Source organism: Dermacentor silvarum, chromosome 10 (assembly GCF_013339745.2).
Source record: "Dermacentor silvarum isolate Dsil-2018 chromosome 10, BIME_Dsil_1.4, whole genome shotgun sequence".
Classification (NCBI taxonomy): domain Eukaryota; kingdom Metazoa; phylum Arthropoda; class Arachnida; order Ixodida; family Ixodidae; genus Dermacentor; species Dermacentor silvarum.
Window position 1 is genome coordinate 124507123 of NC_051163.1, and position 13232 is coordinate 124520354.

At 43.6% G+C, this 13232-nt stretch overlaps 1 long non-coding RNA gene across 2 annotated transcripts; it reads right to left on the bottom strand.

Annotated features, from left to right (window-relative positions):
* Positions 1-2756: 2756 nt before the first annotated feature.
* LOC125940596 (uncharacterized) lies at positions 2757-10511 on the bottom strand. Of its 2 annotated transcripts, none has more exons than XR_007463779.1 (3): positions 10365-10511; positions 3050-3138; positions 2757-2989 (listed from the first exon to the last, which is right to left on the bottom strand). It is a non-coding gene; the product is annotated as an uncharacterized LOC125940596 (long non-coding RNA). The 2 variants fall into 2 exon arrangements; XR_007463780.1 differs by lacking the exon at positions 10365-10511 and adding an exon at positions 4024-4805.
* Between the last annotated feature and the right edge of the window lie 2721 nt (positions 10512-13232).

Below are 13232 nucleotides of genomic sequence, written 5' to 3' on the forward strand. Positions count from 1 at the left end.
AGACGCTTTACGAACAGATGTTCAATTAGTTTACTTAATGATGGAAGAATACATATAGGCCTATAATTTTTGATAGCATCTTTATCACCTTTCTTAAAAATTGGTATGACCTTAGCACGTTTTAATGAGTCAGGAAAAGAACCTTTAGAATAAATGAGATTGATTATATGGGTTAAGGGCTGAGAAATGAAATGAGCAACCATCTTTAAATGATGTGCACAAATGTTGTCCAGACCGGGAGAAGTATTTTTAAGATTGCGAATAGCTGATACTATTTCGTCAGAGGAAGAGGGAAAGAGGAAAAATGAGTGAGGTAAGCGCGGCAAATTAGGTGAAGGAACATTGTTTGAACAGCTGGATGGCAAACAGAAATACTCAGAAAACGCATTAGCAATGTCGTCAGAGTTACAATAAGTAGCGTTATGGTGAGTGCTTTTCGTTATGGGCGGGTTGATTGCAGGTGAATTTAAGAATTCATTAAACAGTTTCCACTGCCTTTTGAGGATTATTTTTATTCTTTGTAAATTCTTCATTATAATAGCGTTTCTTGGCGAGTTTTACCAAAGAGTTAAGAATGTTACAATAACCTTTATAGCGAAGTGCCAAGGCATTATTAAAGGGTTGTTTCTTCACTTTCCTATAAAGATTATCCTTTTTTCTGAGACTCGTTAATAAGGCAGAGGTCATCCAAGGGTTTCGAGGCTTTTGGTACCTCTTGTTATAAGCAATGGTATGAGTGCTAGAAGAAACAGATTCTTAGAATAAAGAGGAAAATGTATCGACTGCTGATTCTGGATCATTTTGTGAGCTAACTTTGGACCAGTCACAGTTTGAAATAGCACGGAAGAAACTTTCTTGGTCAAAGCGCGTTGCAGTAAAAGCTGTGTTGATTCGAGCTACAGGGCTATCAAATGTGATGAAGATGGGATAATGATCGGTAATGTCGACATCAATTACTCCGGACACTTGAGGACTAAAGTTAGAAAAAGCATGATCTAAAAGAGTGTTAGTGCCACGTGTGTTGGATCTAGTGTGCGAGTCAATGAGGCACATTAACCCATACCCTAGAAGACAATCATAAGCAATGGTACTATTCGATTGAGAATCTAATAAGTTAATGTTGATGTCGCCTACCAACAATATGTTTTTGTTCTCTAATGATAGATTGTTTAGGATGGTCTCAAGAGCCGATAAGAACTGAGTAAGTGAGGAAGAAGGTGAACGATATATGCTAGCAAGTATTAATTTTTTTTGATTATGTGTAAAATGAGGCTGCTGAATTTCTATCCAAACCGATTCACAATAGGGAATGGCAATGGAGAGATCCGTTCTGCGACTATAATTAATGCCAGGAGAAATGAAAATGGCTGAGCCACCATGGGCGTCAGACGCACGGTGACAGTACTCAGATTTGTACGACGTAAAACCATATAGATCAGCATCGTCATCCGAAAGCCAGGTTTCTGATATACATATAAATGAAAAAGGGTGTCTCGTAGAGTGAATGAAATCACTAATGTTATCGTTATTTTTTCGCAAACTACGTGCATTGAAATGAACTAGAGAGCAATGTTTGTCCGAAAGTAATGAAATAAATTCGTCAGCAGAAGAGGACATGATTGACAAGTACTCGGCAAGGACAGTAACCGGAAGAAAAAAAAAAGAAGGGAAAGAGACAGAGGCCCTTGGATCGATAACACGCAACTTAGTTGAAAACCCGAAGGTCGTTCTCAGACTTTAAAATGAACACTTTGCTGCTACTAGTCTGGCGAGTCTTAATCTGGCAGTTGTCCGTCCATAAAAACTGCCAGCTCCTCTCTTTCTTAAGAACTAGTGCCTTTGAGAACAAACGTTTGTTCTCAAGAGTAAGGTGATCATTGACAAACACTGCAGCATCAGTGGAACCAGAAAAGCCAATTTGGCCAGTATGTAGACGGGCTTTGCGAGCCCTACGAACAAACTCGCCTTTCTTCTAGCGACAGCAAAAGCGAGCGATGATGTTCTTCTCTTTGGACTTTGTGGCCACACGATGGACAACGTCCAAGTCAGAGGGAGAAACAGGGAAGTCGATGGCATTGCCAATGGTTTTCACGATTGAAAAGCAATCTTCATTTTGCGTGACCGGAACACCCTTGATCTCAACATTATTCAGTCGAGAATACTGTTCCAGATCAGCAACTTTTTTTTCCAACGCCTCATTTTTTGCGGAGAGTGCGCGGTTCGCAGGCACCAACTCGTCCTGTTTTGCCCTCATGTCATCAAAAACATCACTTAAGTGCTGAACACTTTCCTCTAGCGTTGCGCATTGAACAAATCCGAGTTCATGTAGCTTGTTAGTACACTTAGAAACAAGGTCCGCTACCACACATTCAAGCCTACCGTTAAACAAACCTTCGAGCGCATCAAGTCGTTTAGCAAGCTCGGAATTAGTAGGCATAGTGCAGTATACAATGCAAGAACTTGGCAGAGCAGCAGTCACGGCTAAGAATGAAAAATAAAAAAAAGCAACCACAAGAAAGCAACCACAAACCTGCACAAAGAATGCGTAGCGATTAGGTGCACGTCGATCAGCCGCAACAGCTGCTTGCCAAAATAATATCTCCAGTAAAAAATTCCAACCAGCTATCAGCTTACACGTCTGTTGGCTAACCATAATTTCAGACCTTGATGGTCTACTAGCCAATCCGGCATACAAGTTTACAGGTCTACAAGCATACAAGTCTACTACCTGTCTACTACCTATTCTGTTTGTCGGTATGCCATTGTACCAGAGACCCCTGTTCAAATGTGTATTGTTTATTGAATTGATGAATTCTGACTGTGATTGCATTACAGTCTTGCAGTCTTAATTAGACTATATTCAGTGCCTTTGAACACTAGAGTATGCCAGTCGGCACTTATGATGGCTCACTGCATAAATATGCTCACCATTCCATCCAAAACTTCAGGTCATGGTATGTGTGTGATGTGGAAATCACATTTATAACATCTCAAAGCAACATGAACAGAGATAAAATTTCTTGCAAAGTTCACTACTACAGCACATCACCCAATTGCTGCAAGGGGTACCAGTGCACTGCTTTCAGTCTCTTTTCCATAACTTCCTTTGACACGGTGTCGTCCGCGTTGTGAAAACAGCTGAACAAACAAATGAACCATTATTGCCATACGACAGAAAACTAAGTACAATACTTGTTTTGTTGATTAATACACTGAGAAACGAGGAATTGAGCATTCATTGAACAAGTGATGAAAGCAGTGCAAGTAATATTTATGACTGTTTTGAAGCCGGCTTTGTGGCTGGTGAAGGGTCAATTAGAAGCAAATGCATATTTTCAAGTAATTGTAGGCCAGGCACACCAAGCTGTTTTCATTACACAGATTCCTAGTGAATAGCAGCAATAATCCCAAGCATGTTTAGGCCTTACTGCATACCTGCTTGGTTAATTATTAATAGTACACACCGTAGGTATGCACATTATGAAAATTCACATATTTTCCCCCCTCCCACACAATGACCACACTTGCAACTCAGCACTGGAACCGGTGGCCTGGTTTTGACTTCGACTGATGATAATGGCCAGCTGCGGATGCCAGTGGCAGTACCAGCACTGGAGCTATCAAGTGCTATATGCACAAAGCTAGTATTTTTACGTTTTTTTTGTCAGTCTGGACAGGTCATGCCGCGCATGCATGGAGTTATCAGACTGCTAGCGTGCCACATAAGGTCGCAAGCTAGCTACAGCACCCCCACTTCAAGCTCAAAGCATTTCAACATGCTTTGTAGAATGGCAGTCGTTAATTGAGAAGGCACTTCAGCGTCAGCAAAGTACACATCTGCCGTTAGAGACGGCCGCATGAAAAGCTGAATGCTACCAGCAAGGCAAGCAGGAATTTCCGCTGACCCAAGACTGATTTTTAACCGCAAGTTGAAGTAGCAGTGCTTTATAGCTCAGAAGCCTCTGGATACACAGCTGTGCTGTGTAAATTTAAATGATACAGAAGGAGGCTCGCCCGACTTACAAGGAAGCAGGGCATTCCAACTATAAACTTCAACGCTAGCAGCGACTGGATGATGTGCTTCATGTGGCGGCATGGGCTTCATGAGAACATGTCAGCAGCTGCCTTCTACATACAAAGAATCACAGACTTTCACTATTTGTGATCATTCCCTGACACCAGGAGGCAAGTTTAAAAGGCTGCCAGTGGAACTGTTGTATCCATTGGTCCTAGAGGCACAGAGCATGATTTCTGATGACACTGTCATCAAAAGCTTCAAGAGAACTGGCATCTGAAGCTCAACTGACACCACTGAGGACCACCTACTATGGGACAACATTACTGAAGTTTAAGAAACTGGAGGGCCAGCCAGAAGTGCAGATTTCTCAAGCTCAAATTCTTATTTGAAATGTGTGTTTTCAAGGTTTGAATATAAGACTTGTCCATTCTTGTAAGTTACACCTTTGTTTGATTCTTTGGTAGCTGGCTTTTCGACACAATCTTAGTGCGCCGTAAATTAGGCTGAACTAGGTGGCTGTGGAAATTCACTTAAGATTTTACCCTGCATATAACATAGCCTCCCACTTTGTGTCATTTCCTTAAGTGTTTAAAATAGGAATAAACAAACGCATAAAAAATACCTAGTGCGTATGCTAGTTCCACAAGAAGTATGCTGCGAAGTATCAGCAGGACTGGTATACTGTAGTGATTCCTTTCCCATCATTCTATATTCCATTCTTATCATCCACTGCACATAGCCAGCCAATCATGATAACGTAGGCAGAATGCTACCCTTACAACGCACAAGACAATTGCAATAGAATAACTACACTATCCCAGCCCTAGATGCTTTCATAAAGTGCTCATGTAGCACATGGGCATCATACATGAGCTAAATATTCATATATCTGTCCACAATATTTTATAAATGCTGTAACCACAAGGAAGTTTTAACATATACTGAAACGTTTTCACAGCTGAAGTCATGATAATGTTAAATTTGTGTAAATACATTGGTACCTCTGACCAAATATTAATGGCACATCGACAATAGAATGGATTTCAATAGTACTTTAGAGGGAATGTGGGTGGCCAGCTTTAAACTTTAGCGCCATTCGACATTAGCATAACTGCAGCATTAATGCATTCTGTGATGTATCCAAGTTTTTGTGATTGAGCCTACTTCAGCAAGTTGTCTGGGGGGATGTATGAGCTGAAGCAAGAGGCCAGAACAGGGACTGCTTGCACGAAGCCATTTACTGATGGGCAAACTTACCAAGCAGTAGAAAGGTACTTCAGGCTTCTAAGTTCGTTGCGCTGTGTCCGGCAGCGCCTGAGGCAAACATATAGTCGAGCTTTCAAGCGACCTTTTACTATTGGCCTACTCATTCACATAAGGTCACAACACAATTACCTGCCTGTCTCCAGTGGGTGAAACTTTCCCAAGAGATTTTTTTGCCCTGCTACTTTGGTGAGTGCATCAGCTCACAGTTTGTCTTGTCAAAATGGCTCCCGCTACTTCACATGTAGAGTGTATTTGTTTGATTGCCCTTGTTGTAGATTGCCCGCCTCGGCCGCAGGAGGTCGTAGGTTCAATTTCTACCGCCGCACGGCGCCCACTGATTCAAATGGACACAAGTGTACCCCAGCATGGCGTTCGCCTTTCTTCAGGGAGAGGAGCCTGTGCTCTAAATACCAGTGAAAAACCCTCATGAGCACAAAAAGAAGTAGGTCTGGCCCATTCCCATAGCGGCAATTTCCCATGTAGTGCCCCAACTTCCCTTTCCAAGCGCTGAGGTCCCATAATGGCCAAGCACCAGGTGTAGTGCAAGGACCTTATAAGTGTTGTTTATGTGTGTGGACTGTTTGAAAACTCTTGAGGACTGTGAATGAAGGAAGAAGAAACAGAAGAAGGCGAGCCAGGCGCAGCTTGCGTGCTTGGCAGTGTTCAGAAAAGAAACAACAGAGAAGGAAGAAGAGAGGTGGGTGCCAAACGGGCAGAGGGGGCCAGCGACTTGGAAGACGCAGGACCAGTGCGCTGTTTCGGGAGCTCCTGCCGCGGTACCTGAGGCGGCCCTGAGGACAACGCGCCTGCCTGTCGGTGCAGACGCAGAGTGGCGCCTCGCGTGACGCTGTTTGGAGCAGGCCTGGCTGTAACCTGCTCGTAGCCGCCTGTTGGAGCATCTTTAGGCTGTGTCCGGGGTGAGGCCTAACCGAGGCCTTTGCTTTGAAGCCACCTCTTGCTCGAGGTGGCACGTGAAGTTGTGGCGGTGGAAGCCACCCGCCCGACACCCGTTCGAGTCCTCGGGCCACGGTAATGCAGCCGTCGCCTGCCTCATCTGATGACCATCGCTGTCATCCTGCCTTGGCTGGCCTTCCACGAGGGTCATCGTGCCTTGGCTCGCCTCCAACGGAATTCGTCACGACAGCTCAGACGGTCTACTACTGATCGACAACACCATCAGGAATGTAGCCGTGACACGTACTTGCTCTTTTCTTGAACACTGCGCGTAGGACTAAGTGTAGACGTGTTTGTTTTAAGGACGTTTGATATGTATTCTGTGTTTAGTGCTTGTCTTGTTACAGTCCTATCATCTTAAATTTTGGTTCACATCGGTTTGCGCGTCTCTGACGTTCATTACTGCTTGACTGCACACAGACATACGTGCCAAACAACTATCCATCACACGAGACCGGGAGCATGCTTGTACCTATTTCACCGGTAGGTACCTAGAGGCTGCACTTGCCTCAAGGCAGCCGAGGCTGATGCTCTTCAACAAGGCCATATGTGGTTCGACAATAGGTTCCCAGAGAGCACGCATGAAATCTCTTTCAAGATGTGAACCCTCACAAGAAACCGAGCACCAGGCCAAGGGACATCTCTACCCATCAGAAAGAAACGGAGGGTTTCTGGCGGCACGGGGATTTGAACTCAGTACCTCCCACAAACGAGCAATGCTCTACTGCTATACCACTACTGCGGTAGATTCATCCAGTTGAAATGGTTAGTCATGAGGATCTGACACCGCTTTATCATCCAAGAGAACCAAAAATTGGGCAAGCTGTTATGTATTCATGGTTGAAATGTTGAAAGCGGCATGGGCAAACGCAGACAAAGGAGTGCTTGCATTCTCTTCATTTCTCTGCCCCTCAGTCTGCATTTGTTTTTTAACTGCTTTAAACATTCTAATCGCTTTAGCTTTACCCATGACAGTGTTATTTTCATTGTTGACCTACTACAGCACCTTGCATTGCGTATATAGCACAGCATGACTAACATGGGAGTGCCAATGCTGCTATAAGTGATTGCCATGTACTTAACAGAAATATTTATGGGGGCGGAATGGAATAAGATGAGCGTCTGCAGCTCCAACAGTATCCCATATTAATACTATTAAGCCCTTGTCTTCAACGAGCCTACTGGATAATTATTAGGATAGGAACTTTTCCTTGTGTGTGTTGAGGGCTTTACTAAATGCATTAGGAGCAAGTTTGAATTTTTTTAAAGCTGCAGCACCAAGTAGTTCACAAGTAAGTTTCTCACTATTAAGCGACAATGGTAAAGAAGCATTGTTGCTAATATTCAGTAACAGTGACGCACGCTGTTTGCTGCCGTATGCATGAGGACACAGTTCCCTTTCTTTTTGCTTTTTAGTTTCGCAAGTTTGAATTTGACTGTAGCACAATGATGCCTACAAGATGAAGAGAAGACACAATAAAGCATGCTCAGAGTCAGTTACTTTAGCGAGCCCTGCTCAGATTCTGATCGAGATGTATGAAGCTATGTATGGACTAAATGTACTATCACATATTTCTACTACTAGCACTAAACTTAGTACTAAGCTAAAGAAACAGAAAGATACTAAAGAACTCTTCCCCGATACCCAACAACAAACAGCGTGCTAGTGTGTGCGTCGCTGATGCAGAATGTAACTAACACTTTAATTGTGTTGCCTCAAAAATGAACTTTTTTGAGAACTACCCAATGCTGCGTCCCCAAAAGAGGTACGAAAAAAGCAACCTCCTCCCACAGTGGCTAGTAAGGCTGCAGCTAAGCCCCTAGCGATTACAATGAAAAGCATGCACGTTATCAATTGGCTGGATTGCCATGCACCGCATAATACAGGATGCCATTGACCCATGGACGAAAGCCGTATCCCCTGCCGCGATGAGTGCTACAGGTGCTGCAAATGACATCGCAAGCAATTATAACAACACTGACACTGCCATCCTAGACACGCTGTTCTGTGTAAGTAGCTGAAGGGCCTCCTGCAACAACTTGGCATTCAAAGCAATGCCATCACTGTGGAAGACAAATTGGCGTCAGATCTATCACCAAACTTGTCAAACTGGTGAATATGGTCTCAAAACAAGCACTGGCATTGCAGTTTTGAGGCAAACCAATGAATGCACACAGGTTGAGAAGCAGCACAAAGTTCGAAAAACTGAATTGGTAACTTGATTCAGGGTTTCAAGGTAAGAATATGCCACCGACACTCAAGGCAGGTAGATGGATTTTTGTGCCCATGTGAACGAGCGAGCCTGATGGCACAAGATCGCATTAAATTCTCGACCAATTCTGTTGCCTCAGATGCTGCTGGACGCCGTCCTGAAGTGCCTTCAGGGCCTGAAGTGCCTTCAGAAGACCTGAAGTGCCTTCAGAAAACCAACTTACTTGGCTCGTTTTGCTTTCTCGTTTTTTGATCTGTTATGTACTCCTTCCGAGTGATCATTACAGACGCAGCATCTGCGTTTTAAGTCTTGTTTTTTTAGGTTATTATTTGCTGGGCCAGCGCACATGCTTCAACCTACCTTCACATATTTTTAGACGCAAGCGTCATGCTGTGCGATAATCTGGATTGTCTCTTATCACCTCTGGTATACTAGGCCGTACCAATCTGTCATGGTACATGGCTATGATGTGGTTGTATTAGGGGGTCCTGGTGACTCCGATACTTGGTTGCTTTATCATTAATGTGATGCCCCATGATGGTCTTGTTCAGTACTTATAAATATCACATTTCTTCAGTAAACTGCAGTTGAAAGTAAGCGCCAAACCCGTGTTTACGCAAAGCGATCTCTGCTCTACCATTTTCCAGTGATTATGCTCTCAGTAACGTGCTTAAATAGATTCTCATTTTCTACGGAAATTGTTCATGTGTGTCACAATGGCTCATAGAGAGATTCAGCTATACCTTTGCAATCCTCCACCTTGATATCCCTATTCATAGGCTTACAGTAATAGTCTTAAAATCGATTTCGCTCCTTTACAGACACTTTCGCCCATATTTTCACTGCACATGCTTTCGCTCTTCCCTTGTATCCTCACAAGTTTCTAGTTGCCCCATGATCTTCGCAGCACTCTACAAGTGAAACAACTTATTTCATGTTCAGTAATTTCATTTCTGTAAGTTCTGTACTAGACATTAGCTAATTCTTTTATTCCTTAAAAGTTTAATTTCTCTTTCACAGCAATTGCTGCTGCTGCTATTAGAAAATAGCAAAACATTATTTTTATAGTGCCTTGAATGAATCAACATATTTATGATTTAGCCTGCATATCATGCATGCAGCTTTCTGCAATGTTTCACCTTAATCCAAAATTTAGATATCTCGATCTAGATGCAGATGCTTGCTATGCATTGCCCTTCTTGTGATTACTTTTATATGTGCACCTATGATTCATCGCAGTGTTCTTAAGAGTATCACGGATGAACATCAGTTCTTCCTATTTATGGAGGTGGCGTTATGCAGGCAGTGTCTGACAAATTGAACATCTTTCCTAAAGTTCGGAAAGCAGGACACAATTCTAAATGAAGAAAGTATATAACCTGATCACCTTTCTTTCTCATACAATCACCCAATGAATATATAAACAAAAGAAAACTAAATTTTCATTTAGTTATATATAACCTAAGAGTAACTCACTGCTCATTAGTTTGCTGAGCTATCCACAACTTAAACTGTTGCAGCATGTCAGAAATGCTACAGTGGGTTGCACATTATGTTTATCATCAGTAAATGAGCATTTTCAGGCATCAAGCTCAGCATATCAAAGATGATATGATGTTGGCCTTTGGGAGGTTAAAATGTCCACAATTTTGGCCATCAATTCCATCCCGTATGATATAGGCCACATGACAACACAAAAGCATCGAAATAAGCTAACATGTTGACATCTTCAATGCCTAAAAATCATCAGCAACTTTCCATTTGTCGTTGCTTATATGAAGACCAAATTTACATGTCCCTTGCATGTCCTTATGGCAAGAATATCATGATCACAAGTATTTATTTCTATAATTATGATTTCAACTCACTCTAAAACATATTCTAATAAATGTAGCACTGACATATATGCATACCTGACCAAAATATACCCAGAGCCTAACTACAGTGTTGGCCAATTAAACGAGGAAATATAACTTTTTTCACTTCTTAAAATATAGTCTGTGGTACTTTACCCAAATATGACTCGAAGGAAACTGCACTAATCTGAGTGGAGATGTAGGCTTGTTGGTTGTTCATGTTGAAATGAGCGAGTTGTAGCGCGAACATGGAACAAAGATATGAGAAGGCACAATGAAGTGCTACGTGTGTGTATTCTTTGTGCCTTCTCGTGTATTTTTCCCTGTGCGCGCTACAATTCGCTCGTTGCACAAATCTGTTACCAAGCTTCTTATCGTCATTTATTTCACCTTTAAGAGCCTCTGTCAGGGCATTACGTTAGGGGCCATTACGTTAGGGGCGGCATATTCATGCAGTCTCTAGCATTCACTCAAACCATTAGCAAATGTTCACACCCTAAATGTATAAGTGCTTTTAATGATGAACAAGTCTGCAATTCTATTGTGTGCGAGCATCGACAATACATATCCTGGTCTGTGCAGTGACTGATCCGCCTACAAATTATCTTTGAGGTTCTTAAGCTGCGTGCTTTTGTATTTTTATGTTTAATAATGCACTACGTGAGACCATGAGTATACTTTATATGGCTTAGCTTTCAAATTTAAGTAACTTCAGGGTGATGAACACACACACACTTATGGAAACATGGAAATGAGAACCAGTGGGCGTTTGAATTTACCATGGTTTTTTTTTCATTTCCTGTGGATAGCCAGGAGGTGCTCCAGCAATGACACTCCCCTGTCTGCACCGCCCCATGGAGGCCAGCTGCCACTGAGAACACACGGATTATTAGTGTTACCAGATATTAGCTAGCAGCATCACATAAGCAAGCCGACTTGTGTAGAACAGCGCAAGACAGTTGAAGTGGCATGTACATTAGGTGAATATTCATTAAGACACATGTAACTGCAGTCATCCGTGTTGCTGACTGCATGTCTCTTTGCAGAGTAATGCAAATAGGCGTGCAGCTTACATGATATAAGAAGCTGAAGTGCACTGTGTAGGTTATCAAGTTAGGTGTTGTTGTCTGGAGGTCTTTGTGATCAGTACACGTGATGTCATATGCACTGAAATGTGGCGGTAAAGAACCGAGTGCTCCCAGTCATTCCATGAACTCATACTATTACTGCAGCTACGTGATAGCAGAAGGCTGTATGCACTAGTTCAAAGAGCTACCTAAAACAGGGTGCATGCCATAATTGATATGTACAACGTAGGTATGTACTACGTAGTATGGAAATTATAATAACGCGGTGACAATCTTAGAGAGCTAGTTGGCGTCGGCATATTAGTACCGGCCGATCGAGCTTCCTGGCCAACACTCTCTGCGGATATGTGTCATATAGAAATCTTCATAATTATAATCAACACATGTACACGCTACTTGGCTAATTCCTCACTGCGGTTGCGTGCCATAGTACGCAAATCATCAGCTTAATCATCAAGCGGCGAGCACCACAAAGAGCTGGTCAGCGTTGGCTCGATTTGGCAAATAAGTTCTGCGGAATCCCGCAAGGCGGAGGAGGCGTCACGAAAAGGGAATCCACTCAAATGTAGAATGAAGTTACAAAGGAAAGCCATACAGGTTTCTCAGGAATAAAGCTTCGTTATTTTGGAAGAGTTTGTCCTGGTCCGTGCGGATTTCCTACTAGACGAGAAGCGTGGTGCGCCGGTCCCTCCGAACGCTGAGAGTTGCGCCCTCGCTTACCGCACACTCAGCGACCCAAGTAGGTGAAATGTTAATTGAACACCTAGTGTATTCATGGTGCAGCTTGATAAAGCGTTGGCGTGAATCGCGTTCATTGAAAAGCGCCGTATACCCTGCGCACTTGTGCCGCAGCCTGCTTATGCTATAGGGTTGCTTTCCTTCAGGAACCCGTGGTGTTTACGAGCATTGCTTGCAGCTTTTCGTCTCTTATTCCGAGAATATTGCAGCTTCTGAGCATGCGCTCTCCGAGTTCACCAAGCTCGCAACATTTTGCTAGCACTCCCGGGTCTATTAACCAGTCGTTGAAGCTGTCACCCTCATTTAGGTCGCGCTTTCCAAAACGAAACTCGTGATATGCTGGGTTTAGCGCGGGCTTGTAAAATACCTCAAATTTAAGTTTCAGGACTTCTACGTCCGACTTCACTTCATCCGGTGCAAAAGTAAAAGTGCTGTAAGTCTTGCGCGCGTCCTCTCTGATAATGATGAAAAAAAATGAAGGACACTTTGTAAATTCCAAAGTGTGTTCGGCGAAAGCCTGCGGCCATTCGACTGACTATGCCATGTGTGAGGGGAAGAGGCCACAGCTGGCACCGTTCCAGGGCACGGACGGACGGACGGTCGGACGCCGCGAGTATGAGCCATTAAACGCTTTCGGCTTAAAAGTGGTTGGCTGTACCTCTTTGGGTTGCCTAGTTTAGGCACGTTGCCGTTGCGAAGAGCTGGAACTCCTGCCGCCACGTCTTCCAACTTTGCATTACGTCTCCTGTGGTGTCCAGGGCTCTCGGCGGTGGCAGTAGCGTGGTGACTTTGGCTCTGGTCTGCTGGCGCTGTTGCTGTTCCCCGTTCTCCATTTTCGTAGTAGTTCAGACCTTCTAGCCACCCTCGTTGGCTTGCTACCCGTCGGCTTTACTTTTACCGGCTGCGTACATCGGCCACAGTCCGACCAATCCTGACACCATGTGGCTTGTACGAACTTTTGTCAGAAATAGGATGCAGAAGGAACTGCGAAGCATTACGAAGACGTATTCGAGGTCTTAGGTCAATTGGACGCTATGGTTTGCCACCTGAAGCTCAAGCCTGGTTCCCAGGGAGCGGTGAAACCAGCCCGGCGGATTCA